General features: G+C 44.4%; 1 long non-coding RNA gene and 1 pseudogene across 1 annotated transcript in view; both read left to right on the forward strand.

The window, feature by feature from the left end:
* The window catches only part of LOC109493706, a 138397-nt gene that overhangs the window by 87552 nt on the left and 28711 nt on the right, over nucleotides 1-22134 (forward strand). Inside the window, exons 6-7 of the long non-coding RNA XR_002737820.2 lie at nucleotides 10194-10274; nucleotides 12502-12678. This is a non-coding gene — a long non-coding RNA (uncharacterized LOC109493706). The remainder of the gene's footprint in view (nucleotides 1-10193; nucleotides 10275-12501; nucleotides 12679-22134) is intronic.
* Nucleotides 2563-3585, forward strand: LOC101084911 (annotated as a pseudogene).

Raw genomic sequence — 22134 nt, forward strand, 5'->3', positions numbered from 1 at the left:
TTTTTTCTTTAATAACAAAATAAAATGTATTCAAGTAAGCACATGCTTATTGCAGAAATTATGGGCCTGAAGTAGGAGGATTCAGAGTTGGAGAAATATTGTTATTGCCTCTTTAAATTATTTCGGGTTGATACATTAATGGCCAGATGTTAAGATTATTTTCTTGATTTTTCGTTAAGTGTTCCTTTCTTAAGAGATTTTTCCTTTTGGAATTGAACTGTTTTTTTACAGTTACCAAAAACACATCCTTACAATGTGCTATTGTTCATAAGTAAAATTTAAGAATAATTTTTAAAGAACAGATTTATATTCATGGATCAAAAAGGAAATCATAAAGGAAATCAGAATTATTTGAAATTAAACAGTCCTCATTTGCAAATATCTTCTCCCAATCTAAAAGTTACCTTTTAGTTTTGTTGATTGTTCCCTTTGCAGTGCAGAAGCTTTTTTTTTTCTTTTTTTTTTTTTTCTTTTTTTTTTCCCCAGAAGCTTTTTATCTTGAGGGCGTCCTCATCATTTTTGCTTTTGTTTCTCTTGCCTCCAAAGACGTATCTAGTAAGAAGTTGCCTCAGCCAATGTTACCGCTTTGTTCTCTTCTAGGAGTTTGATGGTTTTCTGTCTCACATTTACATCTCTCATCCATTTTGAATTTATTTTTCTATATGCTGTAAAAAAAGGGTCCACTTTCATTCTTTTGCATGGTGTCGTCCAGTTTTCCCAACACCATTTGCTAAAGAGACTGTCTTTTTTCCATGGGATACTCTCTCCTGTTTTCTTGAAAATTAGCTGACCATATAGTTGTGGGTTCATTTCTGTGTTTTCTATTCTGTTCCATTAATCTATGTGTCTGGTTTTTTTGTGCCAGTACCATACTGTTTTGATCATTACAGCTTTGTAATGTAACCTGAAGTCTGGAATTGTGATACCTCCAGCTTTACTTTTCTCTTTCAGGATTGCTTTGGCTATTTGAGGTCTTTTGTGGTTCCCTACAAATTTTAGGATTGTTTGTTCTAGCCCTGTGAAAAATGTTGTTGGTATTTTGATAGGGATTGCATTACATGCGTAAATTGCTTTGGGTAGTATAGACATTTTAACAATATTTGTCCTCCAATCCATGAGCATGAAATGTTTTTCCATTTCTTTGGGACTCTTAATGTTGAGAACAAGCTGAGGGTTGCTGGAGTGGAGGTGAGCGATGGGAGGGTGTTAAATGGATGATGGTTATTAAGGAGGGCACTCGTGGTGAGCCCTGGGCATTGTATGTAACTGATGAATCACTAAATTCAACACCTAAAACTAATAATACACTTTTGTTAAGTAACTGGAATTTAAATAAAAATGTGAAACTAAAAAAAAAAAATTAAATTAAATTAAATTAAATTAAATTAAATTAAATTAAATTAAATTAAATTAAAACAAAACTCTGGGGGGCCATACTAGATGCAGCTGAAAGGAACATGAAGTAATCCAAAGAAAGAGGGACCATATAATACAAAAGGAACACAAATTAATGAAATTGGAAACACATGTTGGTGTTTGACCACATGTTGTATAAATGACTGTGGTGTTCTCTCTCTAACCCCGAATCCCCTGAGAGGTAAAGAAAAAGTCGCAAATATGAAATTATCTCCTTTATTAACGATAAACTACTTACAGGGTATGACTTGCAGCAAGGGCCAAATGTGTCCCCCAGTACCCTCCGCCCAGCCTCCATTTGTAGAACTTGGAACTCCACACTAGAGAGAGCCAGATGCACTATTAGGATTGTTATCTTACACGGGTTTGGAGAGTAGAAAGAGATCCAGTTTCTGGTGTTTAGGATTTTTGATGGTTTACAATCACTCAATCAAGAAATGAGTCCCAATAATGGATACTCAAGATCACCTCCATGCAGAGGAGTAAGGAATATGAGAGAACATCAGGATTATTTAGGGAAATCTAATCACATGTAAACCATAAGTATTTCCTTCTAGTAAATACAATAGAGAGGGTCAACCACATCAAACATTTTAAGTTTAATAAAGTAGACACATTTTGGACAAAGTTGAAAAAATAAAAAGGATATATATATATATGTGTATGTATATATATATATGTGTATGTATATATATATATATGTATATATATATGTATATATATATATATAATGCTTTAGTATATATATGCTTTATATTATACATATATATGCATTATATTATACATATATATATGTTCCATCTTAATACATATATATATATATTAAGTGCCATATATATATATATGTATTAACATGGAACAGGTCATATATATATGCTTTATATGATACATATATGTATGTTCCATCTTAATACATATATATATTAAGTGCCATATATATATATATATGCTTATATGCCTAATATATATACATATTATATATGTATATATACAATATATATGTATATATGTTTATATGTACATACATATAAAGCATATATATATATATGCTTTATAATGACCTGTTCCATGTTAATACATATATATATTAAGCATATAAGCATATATATATAGCACTTAATATATATAGATATATGTATTAAGATGGAACAGGGAATATAAACTAAGATAAAACAGATATTAAAATAATAAAGGACTTTTCTGCCCTTGGACACCGGTGAGTAAGCACGGTTAAAGTCTCCCCTCCCACCACCATCATGTCTAAGTCAGAGTCTCCCAAAGAGCTTGAACAGCCACGGAAGCTTTTCATCGGAGGTTTGAGCTTTGAAACAACCGATGAGAGTCTGAGGGGCCACCGTGAGCAGAGGGGAATGCTCACGGACTGTGTGGTAATGAGAGGTCCAAACACCAAGGACGTCAGAGGCTTTGGGCTTGTGACGTTTGCCACCGTGGAGGGGGTGGATGCAGCCGTGAATGCAGGGCCACACGAGGTGGATGGAAGCGTTGTGGAACCAAAGAGGGCTGTCTCAGAGAAGATTCTCGAAGACCTGGCGCCCACTTAACTGTGAAAAAGATTTGTGTTGGTGGCCTTAAAGAAGACACTGAAGAATATCATCTAAGAGATTACTTTGAACAGTATGGGAAGATGGAAGTGACTGAAATCATAACGGACTGAGGCAGTGGCCAAAAGAGAGGCTTTGCTTTGTAACATTTGATGACCATGACTCCGTAGACAAGATTGTCATTCAGAAATACCATGCTCTCAGTGGCCACAACTGTGAAGCTAGGAGAGCTCTATCTAAGCAAGAGACGACAGGTGCTTCATCCAACCAAGGAGGGCGAAGTGGTTCTGGAAACTCCGGTGGTGGTCGTGGAAGTGGTTTTGGTGCGAAAGAGAACTTTGGTCACGGAGGAAACTCCAGTGGGCGAGGTGGCTCTGGTGGCCGTCGAGGTGGTGGTCGAAATGGTGGCAGTGGGGACGACTATCCTGGATTTGGTAATGATGGAGACAATTTTGCAGGCGGTGGATGCTATAATGATTTTGGCAATTACAACAATCAATCTTCAAATATTGGACCCACGAAAGGAGGAAAGTTTGGAGACAGAAGCTCTGGCCCCTATGACGGTCGAGGCCAGTACTTTGCCAAACCGCGAAACCAAGGTGGCTAATGGCGGTTCCAGCAGTATCAGTAGCGATGGCAATGGCAGATGGCAGTGGCATTGGCAATGGCAGCTTACTGCTGGGAAACAAAGCTTAGCAGGAGAGGAGGGCCAGTGACGTGACGGGGAAGCTAGAGGTTACAACAGATTCGTGAAGTCAGCCGAGCACAGTGGTGGCAGGGCCCAGCTGCTACAAAGAAGACATGTTTTAGACAATACTCATGTGTATGCACAAACAACTCGAGGGCTGCATCTGCGACCAATCGTATAACAGGTGACTTTAGTTTCTGTTCCGTGGAAAGTGTAAAGCATTCCAACAAAGGGTTTTAACGTGGATTTTTTTTTTTGCACCCATGCTGTTGATGGCTAAATGTGATAGTCTAATCGTGATGCTGAATAAATGTGTCTTTAAAAAAAGTCATGATGATAAAGGAATCATGTGAACTTTAAACAAACAAATTTAAAAGTTTAGAAAAAAATGGATAATTTCCCGGGAAAATACAATTTTGTATGGCTGACTCAGAAAGAAATAGCAACCCAAATGGACTTAGAATCATTAGAGAAATTCACTCTATATTAAAAATCTACCCAACACTCCCCCATCTCCCAAAGAAAGAAAGAAAGAAAGAAAGAAAGAAAGAAAGAAAGAAAGAGAAGAGAAGAGAAGAGAAAGAAAAGGAGGACAAGAAGGGCACCTGGGTGGCTCAGTCAGTTAAGCATCTGACTTTGGCTCAGGTCATGAGCTCATGGTTGTGAGTTCGAGCCCCACGTCAGGCTCTGTGCTGACAACTCAGAGCCTGGAGCCTGTTTCAAATTCTGTGTCTCCCTCTCTCGCTGCCCCAACCCCATTCATGTTCTGTCTCTGTCTCTCTGTCTCTCTGTCTCTCAAAAATAAACATTAAAAAAAGGAAAAGAAAAGGAGGAAAACGAAGAGTTGGAAGAGGAAGGAAGGAAGGAAGCAAGGAAGGGCAAAGAACCATCACCGAATCCAAAGAAATCAAAAATGGTTCCAGACAATTCGGACCACCCAGATTTTTCTCAAGAATGACTTAAATTTCTTCTCTGAGGAAGGGCAATTCTATTTTCCTTTAATTTCTTGATTTTTCTTTGGTAATGTTTACTTTCTTTTCATCAAATATTTAAAGGGAGGGGAACAGGTTATGAAAATATAGTTCCTTCATTAATAGAAAAGTGGCCAATGTGAGATAAATTTTGTATGTAACTCCATATTAAGGGGAATAGTCAATACTAATTTTAAAATTGTGTGTGGGTTGAGGGGGGCCACTCTGCACCTATTAGAATGGCCATTTGCAACAACACGGATGAACCTAGAGGACGTCAGACGCAGAGAGCCAAATACTGCAGAACTCACTTGTATGTGGAATCTGGAACTATCAGACTCAGAAACAAAGAATGGTGATTACCAGACGCCAGGGGAAGGAGATTATGGAGAGATGTTGATTAAGGGGTAAAAGTCTCAGTTGTGTAAGATAAATTCTGGAAATCTAACGTACAGCAATGTGGCTACATAGTTAACAATATTGCATCGTATAATTGAAATTTGCTAAGAGGGTAGATCTCAAGTGTGCTCACCATGCACTTGAAAATTATAACTGTGTGAGGTGATAGATATGTTAATTAGCTTGATTGTGATAAATATCTTACAAAGTATACAGTCATCAGATCATCGAGGTGTATACCTTAAATATATATGATTTTTAATTGCATTGAAAAGAAATTCAGTTATGGCGTCAGCTCTGTGGCAACACTTTTCATTGCTAGGGTAACATCCACCAGGATGCGGTATATGCTCTAAATTACCAACCAGTACATGGCGATGTTTCTCTTGTGGCCAGGAATCAAGGGGGTAGAAATGGGACTCACTCCTTTCTCTACTGTCCTTAGGGATCCATTAGTAAAATGTTTGGCTTTTGTTCCACAGCTTTGGGATCTACTGATTTAGAGGTAAATCCCAAAGGAGAAAGCTTCCACTAGGAAACACAGCAGTGGGTTTTTGACTGGAACCTCACATGCTCTACTGATCATTTTAGGCAACTCATGCCAAGGAACAAACTAGCAACAACAACCACCAGTCTCCATACTTGCTGACTGGGGTGATTGATAGATCCTGACCATCAAGGAGAAGTGAGGTCAGGGAAGAGTATGGCTGGAAGATAGGAGATCTTTTAGGCTGCCTGTTAGCCTTCCTGTGTCCTGCAATAAATGTTAGTGGAAAACTACAACAGCCAGTACGATCAGGATTGCTAATGGCCCCGACTGTTCTGGAACGAAGGCTTGTTTCACTCCATCGTGCAAGATTATGACTAGCTGAACTGCTTGCTGAGGAAAAAGAAAATACAGACTATGGGGACGCCTGGGTGGCTCAGTCGGTTAAGCGTCCAACTTCATCTCAAGTTATCATCTCATAGTTCGTGGGTTTGAGCCCCGCATCAGGGCCTGTACTGACAGCTCAGAGCCTGGAGCCTGCTTCGATTCTGTGTTTCCGTCTCTCTCTGCCTCTCCCCAGCTTGTGCTCTGTCTCTCAAAAATGAATACACCTTGAAAAAATTTTTGAAAAAAAAGAACATACAGACTATGGTAGTGAAAGAGAAAACTAATAAGTACCAGCTATGACTACATGACCAGTTGTAGAAATGAGGAAGATAATATTTATTTATTTTTATTTTTTTAACATTCATTTATTTTTGAGGGAGAGACAGAGAGACAGAGCACAAGCAGGGGAGAGCAAAGAGAGAGGAGACACAGAACCGGAAGCAGGCTCCAGGCTCTGGGCTGTCAGCACAGAGCCCAATGTGGCGCTCGAACTCATGAACCATGAGAGTTCATGACCTGAGCTGAAGTCGGATGCTTAACCGACTGAGCCACCCAGGCTCTCCTAGGAAGGTAGTATTATAACTGTCCCTTGCTTTGATATGAACATATTCATAATAAATATTATCCATTGTAATTTTTCTAATTCTTCTACTTTTTAACATAGGATTGTTAATAGCAGTGAACTTTATATCCCAGTGTTTAAATTCAGGGCTGAAGGTGACACATAACTCAGCTAGGAGAGGTTTGAACATCATCCAGTGAGGGACAGCAGTGACACGTGAGTTTCTGTGTATACCTCTTTTGGGGAAAGGGTTTCCGTCTTTCAGCTGTACGTGGGACAGCTGCATCATGTTATATAGAAGCATGATTTTACTGTTGTCTTTACTTGAAAATTTAATGTGGTTTAAAAAAAGAGAGACTTGTATAGGCATGCCGGGGGGGAGGAGTGCGTTGCAGCCGTTTGTAAGGCACCACCTTGGTTAAACTTGGAGCTCCATTTCCCAGAATTCCATTGCGTGTATGGTTCCAGGTTGTAGTTGGCCAAAAAAGGAACCCGTGTGAAATTTAGGAGGCAGAAGTAGGGCAGCGGTCATTATTCTCCAATGGTCATTTTGTCGTCCACTATGGTGACAGATGGGTGTAGAGGTGTCCAACAGTTTCCGGCTGTAACTCACTCCCACCCTCGTCCATTGTATGCCCAGCTCCTCTTCGGAATTTCTGGCCCTGTTGACCAACAGCAGCCACTGACTCCCCTCCAGATGCTTGACTAGGATCCCCAGAGGTAGTAGCAGCTTCCCTCAGACCTTTCCACGAACTCCCCCTTGGCAGCTCCCTTCCGGTAGCTTGATGGGCGTGGCTTTTCAAAATGACCAATTGGTGACGCCATCTCTGACCCTCCAACTTTCTACAGCTCTTCCCATGCAGGAAAAAGTTATTATTTTTCCATAAGAAGTCCTTTATCCTGTAACACACAAAATGACTCGTCTCCCTACCTGAACTCCGACTGCTCCAGATGAAATCAGACACGTCATGAGCAACTTCTTGGCCGTATCTATAAGAGAGACTTCCCCTTCTTTATCCATTCCTTCTTCCTACTGCCTGGAGTGCAGACATGATGGCTGGAGCTCTAGCAGCAACTCTTGGACCATGAAGGAGCAGTCTCACTCTATGGACGGAGGAACAGCAAGAGAAGAAGCCAAGCTGGTGATTGTGGAGCCGCCATTTACACCCGCTTCCCTCTGGCTTTTTGACATGAAAGGAAATACATTGCCGTTTAGTCTGTTCTAAGTGCAGGTTTTCTACCCCAAACTAGTCTTCTCTTGAATACTGCCTGAAGATTTTTTTCTTTTTATTTGCTGCATGATATTCCACCAGATTAATATACCTTATTATATTTAACCATTTCTCCTTGTGGATATAGGCTCCGAGGTTTACTCCAGCGTTCAGATATTATAAATAACGCGGCCGCAAATGTCTTTGGGAATATATCCTCCACCCTTCCTGATTTATAAACCTCTCCCTCCACCCATATGTGGAGGGAAGTTTGCAGTCCCCATCTTTGTAGGGAGCGTCTGGAACACTATAGTGCTCCAAGTATGTGTGAGCAGGGATGGATAAGTGAATGAATGCTCCATGACACTAGTTGTGGTGTTGCAATGCTCAGTCTGTCACAGCCCTTCCCCAGTGCTCATCCTACTGACCACGTTCTTACCTAGGATGCCACATCCTACAATCATCTCAAGCCCCCCCCCCAAAATAAATAAATAAACAGCACCAAGATGCAAGCTAATGTTCGTCTTAATATCAAATCCGTGCCTTTTGTGCCTTCATCCATCCATCCATCCATCCATCCATCCATCCATCCATTTCTTCCAGAAACATTTATGGAGCCTCCCTGTAACGCATCAGGTATAGTATCTGATGCTGGGGATGCAATAATGGAAAAGACCCAGTCCTTCATCTCAAACAGGTCACAGTCTAGTTGGGAGACCGTGGGGAAAGCAGTTACAATGCCGAGGGACAAATACTCTGATGGGATAAGATCTAGGTGTCATGGGTTCATGGAAGGCCCTTCAACACAGTCAGGGCAAGGGGGAGAGAGGATATAGAATTCTTCAAGGGGTGAGCTCCACAACGTGGGGAGGAAGGTGGAGAATATTCCCAGGAAAGGAGAACAAGGCCCTTTCATGGATCGTGTGTCCTTCGCCGATGGCCAGTACCTACTCTTAAGTTTCTTGAGCCTTGTCCCTCACTCCTAGTGACTCAGAGATACCTGGTGTGATGGTTCAGACTCCCAACCTCACTTCCTACTGTGTTCTTTAACTATCTTGTGTTCTTTATTGTCTTTACCCCTCCCCAAACTTGGACTTGAGTTTGTTTCCTTATTTGAGACTCTGCTCGGTTTCCTGGGGCTGCTGTAACAATGAACGGCAAATGGCGGTTTAAATAACAGAGATTTGGGGCGCCTGGGTGGCGCAGTCGGTTAAGCGTCCGACTTCAGCCAGGTCACGATCTCGCGGTCCGTGAGTTCGAGCCCCGCGTCGGGCTCTGGGCTGATGGCTCGGAGCCTGGAGCCTGTTTCTGATTCTGTGTCTCCCTCTCTCTCTGCCCCTCCCCTGTTCACGCTCTGTCTCTCTCTGTCCCAAAAATAAATAAATGTTGAAAAAAAAAATTAAAAAAAAAAAATAACGGAGATTTACCATCTCACATTCAGGAGGCTGAAGTCTGGGATCAAGAGGTCAGCAGTGTTGGTTTCTTCTGAGGGCTCTGAGGGAGGGTCTGTGCTCAAGTGTTCTTTGGCTTGGAGATGGCGTTCTCCCGGAGTCTTCACGTTGTCTTGCTTCTTTGTGTGTTTGTCTCTGGATCTAAATGTCTTCTCACTGTAAGGATACCATCGAATTGCATGGGGGCCTACCCTCATGGCCTCATTAACTCGATTATCTGCAGAGCTTATTTCCAAATAAGGCCACATTCAGAGGTACTGTGGTTAGGACTTCAGTACCTTTTGGAGGGATACAATTCAACCCTCCACAGAACGCGAGATCTCACCTCCTATCTAACTGTTCCTGCTCTCTCCCACCTGCTGCAAGGTGACGTTTAGGAAAACCACCACCAAAAAGTCCTGATGGTCCTGCTTGTGATTTTTTTCATCACTAATGTCCCCCTGTTGTGTGGCTGGTGTGTCCTTTAATGAAATTGACCACCTCCTCTGTGGGCTGTAACTATAAGGCCGAGGAAATGAACGACAGAGAAACCGATCTGACCTGGCAGTGAGGCCATTTCCAGGTAGCTTTTTGCAGATCCTCACCGTGTACTTCATTCTCATAAGCCATATGCAATTAAGCAGTGAGCCCCCCTGAGTCAGGCCCTGCTGCTCCCTATTGTTGAAACGAACATCTGGGGTAAGCAACGATAGCTGGATCACAGGCGCAGAGGAGGCTGCGTTCGGCCGTGTAGGCGGGGTGCAATGTCAGCATGAATGTCTGTTACAGGCTGCTGGGGGGAGGGCTCACTTGAATAACTGCTCAAAAAGGGAGGCCTGAGAGCACAAGTGAGCCACCCACCGCTTCAACAGAGAAGCAGACGATTGCGTCTGGGAGGTTTATTAGTAAACCTGTTCCAGAGCCTCTTAACGAGCGTGCCTGGATGAGTTTCCCAGGATCCGTATTCGTGTTAGTGTCCCTCCCGCCTGCCCCGGGCCCTCCCAAAGGTCACCTTCAGATTCACTGCATGGTTCCCATATACCTCGAAGCCTTCTCAAACACCTGTCTCTTCTGCCTTAGGACTTTCTGTGCCCGGAGGACCATCTTCCCCAAGGGCAAAGCAGGCTGGGATCGCTGCAGAGTTAACTTCGGATTTCCCAGGTACGTTCTGCACCTTGTCTCAGAGGGTCTCCAGCCGAAATGAGCCTCTGTTATCCACAGTGGCACCTGCGAATTAACGAACTCACCCTGTATTGGGCTCCCTCCCTTCTCTGGTTTACCTCCCCCTGTTTCCTGGGATTCCCTCCCACATAAACTACTTGCCCCCAAATTCTCATCTTAGAGCCTGCTCTTGAGGGGACTCACATTAAGCCAGGGCTTATAAACCCCCGAAACTCTAGGCAAACGTATGCATGCCTGCGTACTTTTCTGGGAAAGGGTACACGATTTTCATCAGCTTCTCAAAAGTTCTTACCCAGCACCCAAATGAGGGCAAAAACAACAGTGCTCATCATTTCGTGGATAAGAAGAGTTATTTCTGTCAGGTTTAATCAAGTCACTTTCAGCCTGGGAAACCAAAGGGAATGGAGTTAATATTTCAACTTGTTGACAGAGCAGCTTGATGGGAAGCAGGATGCGTGGGAGTTAAGAACAGGAAAGATGTTAACATACAGTCCCCGTGTGCTGTTTCCTAGGCCAGGGATTGTCTAGGGCTAATCTGGTGTGTGGTGGGGGGCGGGGGGAGGTGTTATTTTATGTCAAGGGGAGAATGGCCAGTCACAAAAAGACAAAAATTATATGATTCCACATATATGCAATTCATGGAGATAGAAAGTAGGACGGTGGTTGCCAGGGGCTGGAGGGAGGGGTAAATCGGGAGGGAGTTGCTCAACGGGCATAGAATTTCAGTTTTGCAAGACGAAGAAGTTCTGGAGCGTGATTGCACAACAGTGCGAACATACTTAATTCTATGGAACTACACGCTTAAAAATGATTGGAGTGATAGTTTTTACGTTTTGCATATTTTACCACGATGGTCAAAAAAATGTTTTTACAAGATGTTACTGAGCTCAGTCAACAACAACCCACAAAGGTACTGTGACCCTCCCCCGCCCCGCCATATTGGCGCTCGGTCTTTTCAGAGATTGGCGCTCCCCCAAGGACTTCAGGGACTCAGCAAGGTCTATGTGGGGGGAATACGGAGAAGGAGGTGAGGGGGTGGCCTTGCTCCCTGACCAAGGCGTGACTTTAGGCAAATCCCTTTGATGTCTTTGTGAGTTGAGGACAACAGTCACTGTTGCGAAGCATCCTGGGCAATTGCCAAGAGAGTGTCCACTCAGGAGGAAGAGGGCCAGGTGTTGGGCTGAGAAGCTGCTCCAACAGGAACAACGGAAATGAAGAAGAGGGAGGAGAAAGGTCAGTGTGTTGTGTGAGGAGTGAGTACCAGGGAGGCAGATAGGAAACAGAAACTGGGGATTGGAAATAGCCAGGGAGGAAATAAGGATAAGGAAAGACCAGACAGTGAACTACTGGCAAAGATGCTTTAGACCAATGGGTCTCGCAAACTGTGGTCCTTGAACCCCGAGGGGTGTGGAGACAGATTCTTGGTTCTCAGTGCTCAGTAAGGATATTTAAATGTTGTTTTCCTCTTATCATGATAACCAAACAGTGATTTAAGTTTATCCTACATAATATGGCCTTTGTGTGTACGTAATTGCTAAGCAATCCCCTCAAGTTAGAGACCTTGACTTGTGTTGACTTCTAGAGTCTGGCCTCTGTTGGATGGGCTCTTAATAGCACGGTATCTGCCACTGTCCTCGTGTCCAAGACCTGTAGGGTCATAAATGGCCCCTGGAAACCTTTTCCAGAGTACGATTTTAGTCCCTCTTTTATTTAGCTGTTGAGGCTCAATGTTTGCCGTTGTGAACATGACGGGGATTTGCAGTAACGCACTGTTGTGATTGCTGCCGGTGGATGTAAAATGCAAGTGAGATGCTGGAGTCAAGGACCCAGCAAAGGACACTTAACTACGCTGCCTGAGCAGAGGTCTTACAGGAGCGTGAAAATCCTAGGTGGAAATCCTAGAGCTGGTGACATAAAGAAAACTTGACTTGAGATCAAATTGTTTCTAAAATGTTCTTTCTTTTTTTTTAATGTTTTTTTTTTTTTTTAATTTTTGAGAGAGAGAGAGAGAGAGAAAGAGAGGCAGAGAGAGGGAGGCGCAGAATCCGAAGCAGGCTCCAGGCTCTGAGCTGTCAGCACAGAGCCCGATGTGGGGCCCAAGCCCACGAACCGTGAGATCGTGACCCGAGCCGAAATCAAGACTCAGACGCTTAACTGACTGAGCCACCCAGGCGCCCCTAAAATACTCTCTTTCTAATACTTACAGGATTTTGTGAACATTCTGATTGTGACCTCTTTACTGAACCCAGAAATTTGTTTTTGACGTCTGCTGTGGGAAAAAATCTTGAGACGTTATTTCCCTCCGCTGATGCCACCAGTAATTAGATCCAAGAATGCATTTGGCCCAGGCTTTGATAATTCAGTGGAGCTAACAAACTGTAACGTGAGTATGATAACTTTTCAGAGTTTATAAAGCAATGCAACATTAAAATTGCCCTTTAATTTGGTTAAATGTAAGATATGATTACGCTTAAGTAAAGAAAATAGTACTGGGGAGCCTGGGTGGCTCAGTTGGCTGAGCGTCCGACTTCGGCTCAGGTCACGATCTCACGGTTTGTGGGTTCGAGCCCCGCATCGAGCTCTGTGCTGACAGCTCAGAGCCTGGAGCCTGCTTCAGATTCTGTGTCTCTCCATCTCTCGGCCCCTCCCCTGCTCATGCTGTGTCTCTCTGTCTCTCAATAATAAACAAACATTTAAAAAATTTTAAAGAAAAACAGTATTGTTATTAATATGATTTGGTACAAAATGCTTTGCAAATAGGCAGTATTCACATTGATATTCCTGAAATAAAAATCAAGAGCAGGATAAATGTAGATCTGGACTTTTTTGTGTGTTTACCAGTTTACTGTGAGGTTATTGTAAAGGATGCAGGAGAACAGTCAGGTACTTAGGGCAAGGTTAGGAAGGGCCCCAAACTCAGGCACTTCTGTCCCCATGAAACTGGGGCGCACTACCTTCCCAATGCATTTGCCAACCTAGAGGCTCTCTGAACTTCATTCTCTTGGATTTTTATAGAACCTTCATTACATAGGCATGCTTGATTAAATCATGCCATTAGTGATTGATTCAACCTCTTCCTCTCCTCCCCTTCATAGAGAACTGGGGGCAGAGCTGAAAGTTGGTTGTCTTGTTGCTACTAAAACCTAAAATCAAATACCTAAGAACAAAAGCAATAGATTCAAACTCAGGCATCATGGTACCAAAGCCCGGTACCTACATTATCAACTTAGTTTGAGCAGAACAATAATTTCCCAACTGTTAATTTAATATTATAAACATAAAATTGATTGAATTTCTTGTTTTGATTTACATTTAACTTAACCCCCCCCCCCCCGCACTTTGTCTAGTATGTGAAAGTTATGGGCACAATGAGACTCTATACCTAGGTTTACTTGTAACATTAGTTAAATAATGTTACAGTGAACCCTGGGAAATCTATTAGACTTTGTCTTTTCAGAAGAGCTTTCTTTGTACGTTACTCAGTCTAGAGAAATACCATCTTAGGGCCTGCAAGGAAGGCCATGTCAACATACACTAGGTTATCAGTGTTGGGAGATCATTCTCTAGGAGACTCTCGTGTGCTTGTGCAAATCTTGTGAGCAGCATGAAAATGCTGATCCTCTAGCTGCTACTATTGCTGTGAGTAAAAAAACCACCTTTGTCTCTGACCCAAGCATTTTGTGTCTTCTGCCACAACCACGAAACTATAGCTGGCTGAATTGTTATCTTTCCAGTAGGGCAAAATCTCAGATCCTTCCTGGTTCTAGATAGTTAAGCTGGCCACATGCAGGAAATGGGTCTGAGCTATGACCTGAATGGTGAGTACAGTGTAACTAGATAGATGTGAAGCTGGCATTCCACTGGATGAATGTCACAAAGACTTGGAATGGAAATTGGTTGTGGTCTTTGGTGGGGTGGTGAATAGATTAGCCTGACTAGAATAGAGGGTTGGGGCAAGCAAGCACGAAAAATTAGATTGGGAAATTAATCAAGGGCTAAATTATCATGTATTGAAATGTTATGTGAAAACAAATCCTGTATTTAATAGAAAACCTTTGAAGCCTTCTGCCTCTGAATAATTGGTTTATTTGTTCACTCATTTACTTAAGCTTCTAAGCAGGGAGGCGACATAATGAATGTCAAAGTATGATGGTACTGAAAGTGAAGTATGGTGTAATAAAACATCACCAGATTTCTTATCCTGACTCTGCCACTTACCAGGTGTGTGACCTAGTGCAAGTTATTTCTCTGAGTCCAGTGTTTCCATCTGTAAAAGGGGGGTAGTAGTCACCTTAGCTTAGGGAGGTTTTGCAAAGATGGTAAATAATGTCTCTAAAGTGCTTAGTGCAATGCAGTACATAAGGGGTCAAAAACTGGTGAAGATTCTCAGCCAACTATGTGCAGAATATAGATATGAGAACATAGACCTCCTTTTTTTTTTTTGAAGCTATAACAGCTGTATAAGGATAAGATCATTAGGACCCAGACTAAGATAGTGATGGTGGTAACAGAAAGGACCTTGAATAAATGAAAAACTAGTAGAGCTTGGAGATTGGTTGGACATCATGAAAGCCAGCATTTTGTTGAGTACCTCCTATGTGCCAAGTGCTATTCTAAGCCCTTCAATATAGTAACTCAGTTCTCCTAAAAGCACTATAAGTAGATATTCTTAGGCTTGCCATCTTACAGTTGAGAAAGCTAAAGCTCACCGAGATAAAACGACTCACCTAAAATCAAACACCTAAAAACAAAAGCAATAGACTCAAACTCAGGCAGCACGGTACCAAAGCCTGGGTGCTGAACTTTCATGCTATGCTATCTCCGCAACATCGGAAGAAGCAAGGAAACAGTCAGTGAGGACTCCTGGTCCGAAGTTCCAACAGCCCTGCAGCATGTGGTTCTGATGCTTGCTCTGTCTATTTTGCCTTTTAGTCTGCCTTGTAATTTTTTCTTGCTGGCCAGACACGATGTACTGTGTGGAAGGAACTACTGCTCTAAATAGGCATTTGGTAATGAGGTGGTGAGGTGTGGGAAGTGTTCTACAGTCATGGGATTAGGTCTCAGTTTTTGAGTGAGCCTGTGCCTCTGGACTGTGAACTTCACAAGTGTTTCTCAGGGTTTTTTTCCCCTTACATGGGACAGGTTGACTAGATTGGGCTGGAGTTTGGTATTTCCCTCTCAGTCAGTTAGCCTCTGATAATACCCTGGCAAGTTAGGCTCCTGAGGGCACACCTTGTTAAGAACAGAGTGCTCTGGGTTTATTTCAAAATTATTCCTTTTTCCTTCCACCTGCTGAAAGCCCAAGGGGTTTTTTCTCCATATATACTGTGGGAACCTAGTTGAGCTCCTAGAGCTAAATTTCCCAATACTGTAGAGACCCCAAGTGGGTCTCCCTGGAGTTTATAACTCTCAGATTTGTCCACAGTGAGCATACATCAACTCATCAATGACAGTTCAGGTTTTCTTCCCCCCAGTGGTATCCACTTGTGAGTCTCGGCTTTGGGAAACCATGACTCCCTCTACACCCTTGTCTCTCCAGCCATGGGGGTAGCATTTTTCCCTGTGTCCTCCAAGCATCCAAAAATAGCCGTGGAGTGTTCAGTCTGTTCAGCTGTTTACTTGTTGGAAGGAGTAGTGACTTCCAAGCTCCTTACAGACCTGGAAGCTAGAAGTCTTCTTCACTGGTGTAGGACCTGAGGAGGGCAGGAGAGACAGAAGCTTGCCCTGAGAAAATGTGTGTGAGGGGGAACATCAAAGTGGAGGTGGCCTGCAGGTGTCTTTGTGAGAAGCTGGAACTGAAGGCGGAGATGTGAGAGTTGCCTCTAACACAGGAGATGTGTTCCCTCAACATCGCCCTCTTTCACTGTGAAAGGAGTGTGCCCTTAGGTAGAGACTGACTGGCACAGCTGACCAGGAATTGGAGAAGAGTTAGGGACATCTGGCATCTCTGGGCCTGGGGTTTCAGGGGGTATTGTTATATCTTATATCTCCTCAGAAGGACACTCAGGCCCCTTCTGCCACTAGTGACTCTATTGTCCAAGAGCAAGAAGGTAAGACCATGGGTTTTTTCCTTTAACCCTCGTCATTGCATTGCCTGCCATGGTTGACTCTTCATTTCCTCATGATAGACATCATGGTAAAATGGAAAAAGTCCCACAGTTGGAATTAGATGGATCTGCATTGAAATTGCAACTCTGTAACTCACCAGCTCAGTCGTTTTCTGTAAGTTAATTATAAATCATTGAATCTTGGAATTTGTTTAACTGGCAAATGAGAATAATAATACCTTTCTTACACAGCTGTTTTGAAATAACTATGGAAAGCCTTTAGTAAGTGTCAGTTACCTGCCCCGGCTACTCCGTCCCCTCCCGGGCTGGTTTTAAGCCATGGTCATGAACTCTTCGACACCCTTTCCACTGAGAGGTGGGGTCCGTGTCCCCTCTCCTTGAATCTGGGCAGGCTGACGACTACTTCAACCAACTGAGTAGGGTGTAAGTGTCATTATGTGACTTCTGTGGTCACGAAAGACACTGAAGCTTTTTGCTGGTTCACGGGAACACTTGTTCTCAGAGCCTGAGCTACCACATAAGAAGCCTGGCCACACTGAGGTTGACATGTTGGAAAGCCCATGGGTAGGTGGTCTGGTGGACAACCACAGCCGAGCCCGGCCTTACCACCACTCCCAAGGCACCAGGCAAGTAGTAAAACTGAATTGGCCCTTTCAAACCAGCCCAGCTGCCAACTAAATACCATAGACTGACCTCTATTGATGACACATCAGTAGAGGGATCACCCAACCAAACTCTGTCCAACCTATAAAATTGTGAGATACAGTAAAATGATTGTGTTGAAGCCATTAGGTTTGGGGTAGTTTGTAACCCAGCAGTGGTTAATGAGGACAACCCCTTTTATCCCAATCCCTCCTATCCTCGGCCTCCTTACCTAAGATTGCCAATCCTGAGTGTTTTCTGCCTTGAATCTCATTCTTCCTTGTATCTCATTATAAAAAATCTGATTTGGGGCGCCTGGGTGGCTCAGTCAGTTAAGTTTCTGACTTCAGCTCAGATCATGATCTCATGTGAGTTCGAGCCCGGTGTCGGGCTCTGTGCTGACAGCTAGAGCCTGGAGCCTGCTTCAGACTCTGTGTCTTCCTCTCTCTCTGCCCCTCCCCCGCTCACTCACTCACTCTCTGTCTCAAAAATAAGTGAACATTAAAAAACATTTTAATGTGAGCTGAGGGCAATTCATTGCATCTCCCTGCACCTCCTTCCATCCTTCCTTCAGTAGGAATTTCCTGGGTGTTTCCACTCTGCTCGATGTTAGATGCGGCAGTGATCCCTTTCCCTTCTGTCGACGACCAGGACGCTTGTTGAAAAGACCAGAGAGTACGTGATTTAGGCTTTGCCAACAACTACCTAACTCTGCTTTTGAACCACAAAAGCATTCATAAACATAAACAAATAGGTATGGCTGTATTCCTGTAAACGTCACTTACAAAAACAGGCATCAGGTTAGATCGTCTCCACCAGGCCCAAGTTTGTTGACCCCTGATCCAGGTGATTAACGCCTGGCCAGGAACCTGTTACCTCTGCAGATATCTAGTTGCTAGAGAAAGAGCATCCACCCTCTCCCCCTTTCAACTCCAATAGGACCTAGGACGTAAGCCGAGTCTTGGCTGACGGAGGGTGGATGTTCAGATACAGAGATCATGACACCAAAGTACAAACAAGGATGTTGAAGAGGCTGATTGAGCAGCGGAGGAGAATGATCCTAGAAGAAGAGTGATAGGTAAGGCAGGAATGCTGGAGGACCTCATTTTCTGAAATTGAGAGTGCGCTTCTTCGGCTCACTCATTTTTCTCTCCAAAGAGTTGTAAGGACAAGTCAGATAGGATCAAATGGCCGTGAGCTTCGTAGATGCCTGCCAGGTGTTATTAAGGCGATCGTCTTTGGGTTTCAGGAAAATGGCTTCTTACAGTAGATGTCTTTGCAACACGGTGTAAAACCTCTCCCCCTCCCTCCAGCAGAGCTGGCATTCACGGGAAGGAACCAGAATAGCATGTAACGTTCCATCAGCTCTTCCAGCAGTGAGACTGAATACACACAAACTCTTCCAAATTTATACCTGCTGCGAGCGTGAACAGTGACACGGTGTCGTTCTGCTGTGGGGTTCGTCTGGACGAATCACAAAGAAGGGTGACGCGCGCCCCATCACTTTCCTGCCTTTTCCAACTTCACCATCATGCCTTTGTGACCAAAACCACAACTCTGGCTTCACTTTCATTCTCCTTTACCTGGTAGCTCTGTCGTGACGGTCGTGAATCCAGACTGAGATGGAAATTGAAAATTCAGAGGAGATACGAGGCAGGTTTATCTGGCTCTCTCGGCTTTTTATCTTTCAGTCAACTCAGTTTATTTCAGTTAAAGGGGTTTATTGGGAGGTTACACAGGGACATAAAGAGGGCAAGATATCTTCTCAGGGCTGCAAAGCCAGGCAATCTTGTGAAAGATTAGCAAAGTGTGGCGCCCAACAGTAACTCCAATCCTCCATCCAAAGGTCAGGGAACCTAAGAGCGGGGCTTTGTCTTACTGTGTTCCTGCTGTCTTCTTCCTGAGTGTCCTTTGGCTTCTAACTTCACTGCCGACCGCTGACCCTTTCGAGCTCTCTCCTTCCCATTCCGTATGAGAAAGAGTGTGATTTGGATCGTCTGTATCCTGGGAAGAGTAGAACAACACCTGCAGGAAGGATAGTGCAGGACTACCAGACAGCCTGTAAATGTTGGCTTCGGATCAGTTTCTTGTGTTTGGTTCCATCAGCTGAGGCTGGTGGGGGGCGGGGCAGGGCATACAAAGCCTTATGGCTTGGCTGTACTCATAGACTCCTCTCCAGGACCCGCCTAAGCCCCAGGTCCAAGCCACGGGCACCAAGAGGCGATGCTCTAGGACCTCCCTACCCTGCCCCTTCTCATCCCATGTCCCCGAGTTTCCTGACTCTGAGTCTTCTCTTAATCATGATTCCACACCTGGCCACTCATATTTGCATTGGCTTCTGACTCCTCGAGAACCTTCAAAGGCTGTGGCTCAGCCTTACTGTGCCAACTGTCTCTGTGTCACATTGCCCTGGAAATAAATCCTCACCTGGAGGGGCCCGCTGGTGTGAAGGGCACAGTCCAAGCTGCTGAAACAGAAAGACCTCAAAGTCCAGAGGCTTAAATAAATATGAGCTTATATCTCTTCCCATTCACGGTCCAGAAGTGAGCGGTCTATCGTTGCCTGCTCCCTTTCATACATGGCTTCCTTCTTTGGGTCCCAAGATGGCTGCTCCCGTTGATGCCCTTTGCCAGCCAATAGAAAGAGGGGAAAGAAAAAAATGGGGAGTGTATACCCTTAGAAGGGGGAAACCCCGGCAGTTGCCCACATGACCTCTGTCCACGTCCCACTGGCAAAATCCTAGTCACATGACTCCCTCTGGCTTCTAGCCAGGCTGGGAAATGCAGTCTCTGGATGGGCAGTTGTGCCCATCTAAAACTCAGAGTGGGCCTGGGCGGGTAGGTCGTTGAAAGGAACGAGGGAGAATGAATTCTTTAGTACAACAAGGGGGCTCGGCTGCAGGGAACAACTTCTGGACTGAGCCCAGAGGCGGATCCAGATTTTATGGGACCCGAAGCTCAGGCACCTCCTGGAGCCCTCTTTTGGACAAAGAAAGCAAACTGATGACCACAGATTTATGAATACAGGACTTTGGAAGAGACCTATTCTAGTGAGGGACCAGAAAGCTGAAGCCTTATCGGCTTCACGGTCAACCCGCCTCTGCTCGGGTACATTCACCACTGTCTCCGTCAAATCCTCCCTACTTGCACAAATGGCAAGTTAGACCCCCTCTACAGGCTGGACTTTCTCAGCTTTCAAAGCCACTGCCAAACGTGGTGGCAGCATCTTGCTAAATGGTAAGAAAACAAAGCAGAACATGTCCTGAATTTCCTCTTCCCCGTGCTTTTGCTCTAGTCTCTAACGATGCAATGAGGCTGGCTGGGGGGCTACCCCAGCAAGGGTTGAAGACTGCTCTGCCTCTAATGGTGTAACCGGGGTGTAGTCCTAAACCGCTCTGCCCTGAGTTCTCCTCGGGTGCAGTCTACTCCCCAGCCCCTGACTGGTGGAGAGACCCCCTTATTTATGGACAGTTATTCCGTGCAGACACGATACCGTAAGAAGCCCGTTGGGCAGCTGCTCGTGGAAACTCTTACTGTGTCTTCATTTTCATATCAGTGAGCGCCCTGTAGGAGACAAAGAACAGACTGAGGACTATGGCATTGTCCTGCACATAGTCAATCAAGGCCAGGCTAATTAGATTTTCCAGGTGCTTGGATACGGTGGGACTGCGTATTACACAAATACATAGATAAACATTCCCCGGCCACGAGGCCCAAAGGATTGCCGCAGAAGGCTGCAGAATAAGTCTTTCGAAAAGGCTTCCGTTCTCTTGCTTGCGTGTTCTTTCTCGTTCGGGGAACATAATGAAACCCCAATACAATCGAAATGCCTGGACTTGTGCCTTATTCATGAGTTTCATGGAGTGTAGCAGTGTTCCCCCCCCAATGAAACTCTGAAAATATACGTGCCAAAGGCTGGATGAAATCAAATATATAAATACTAGTACGTGGAGAAAAATATTCAAAGACAGTGTGATGCATTCGTACCATCACAATAGCAATCAGGGACGGTGATTGCTGTTCATATCTGCATTCATACCGTCCCTTGACTAATTTTAATCTCCTTGACTTTATGTGAGAGATTTTTTTTTTTTTTTAAATCATGTTCCTCATTCATTAAAGCTATAGCCTGCCCCTGGCTCTTGAGTGCGTGGCACATACACTCCTCCTCGGTGGCCTTAGCATATCTTCCCCTTTCCAAAGGTTAGCTGACACCAGAATCTCTAAACGTAAGAACGCTGTGGCTTTGTGACTTCTTTTTTTGTGAATATGGACATCTGGGCGTTCGCGTGGTCACGGTACTCGCATTTCCTCTTGTGTCTTGTGTGGATATCCCTCGGGGGTCCGTCCTTAGTCCTTCCCCCCTCTTCCTTAACATTCATACGTCGGTGATTTTTCGTGCTTTATCGCCAACTCAAAACTCTCCTCTTTGAACGGATCCTGTGGAGTGTCTCCTCTCAGGTGGGACACAAGCCCTGCAATCTGAGACGGGTCCAAATATGAACGCACTGTCCCTCCCACCAGTTTGGTCTTCCTCTCATGCTTCCTAGCTCCATGAATGGCTCTGTCACCCCCGCGGGGCTGGGAGTCACATTTCACTCCTCCCTCCCGTTGATCTCACTCTCCATGTTCAGTCCCCAGGCTGTGTGGATTCTACCCCTCCATTTTCTCTCACACCTGCCTACTGCTCGTTCTCCACTGGGGGACCTTCAGCCAGAATTTCATCATCTCTTGCCCAAAGTACTGAACAACTTCTGCTCTCCCTGCTTCCCGCTGTCAGGGTGATTTTTCTAACGACACGTGTCAGTTCTATTCCTGCCTCGTCTGAAATGTTTCACAATTCCCCACAGCTTTGAGGATAAGGCCAGAGTTCCCTCAGGATGGCCTACGACACCCTTTGTTTTCCATCTCTCGCTTACCTGTTTGGCAAAACCAACGTACCTCAGAGCTTAGAAAAGTCAGTGGTTTCTTTGTTCTCCGAAAATGTCTGCGGTCTCCCCTTCTTAGCGGTCTCACCACCTCTGAGGAGCTTTCTTTCACCCTACCACCCTGGGTTTGGTGCCTCTTCTCTGTGCTCCCATCGCCCACTGGGTCTCCCTGTCCCACCGTTCCTGCCATACTGCATGGGGA

Source organism: Felis catus, chromosome D4 (genome assembly GCF_018350175.1).
Source record: "Felis catus isolate Fca126 chromosome D4, F.catus_Fca126_mat1.0, whole genome shotgun sequence".
Lineage (NCBI taxonomy): Eukaryota > Metazoa > Chordata > Mammalia > Carnivora > Felidae > Felis > Felis catus.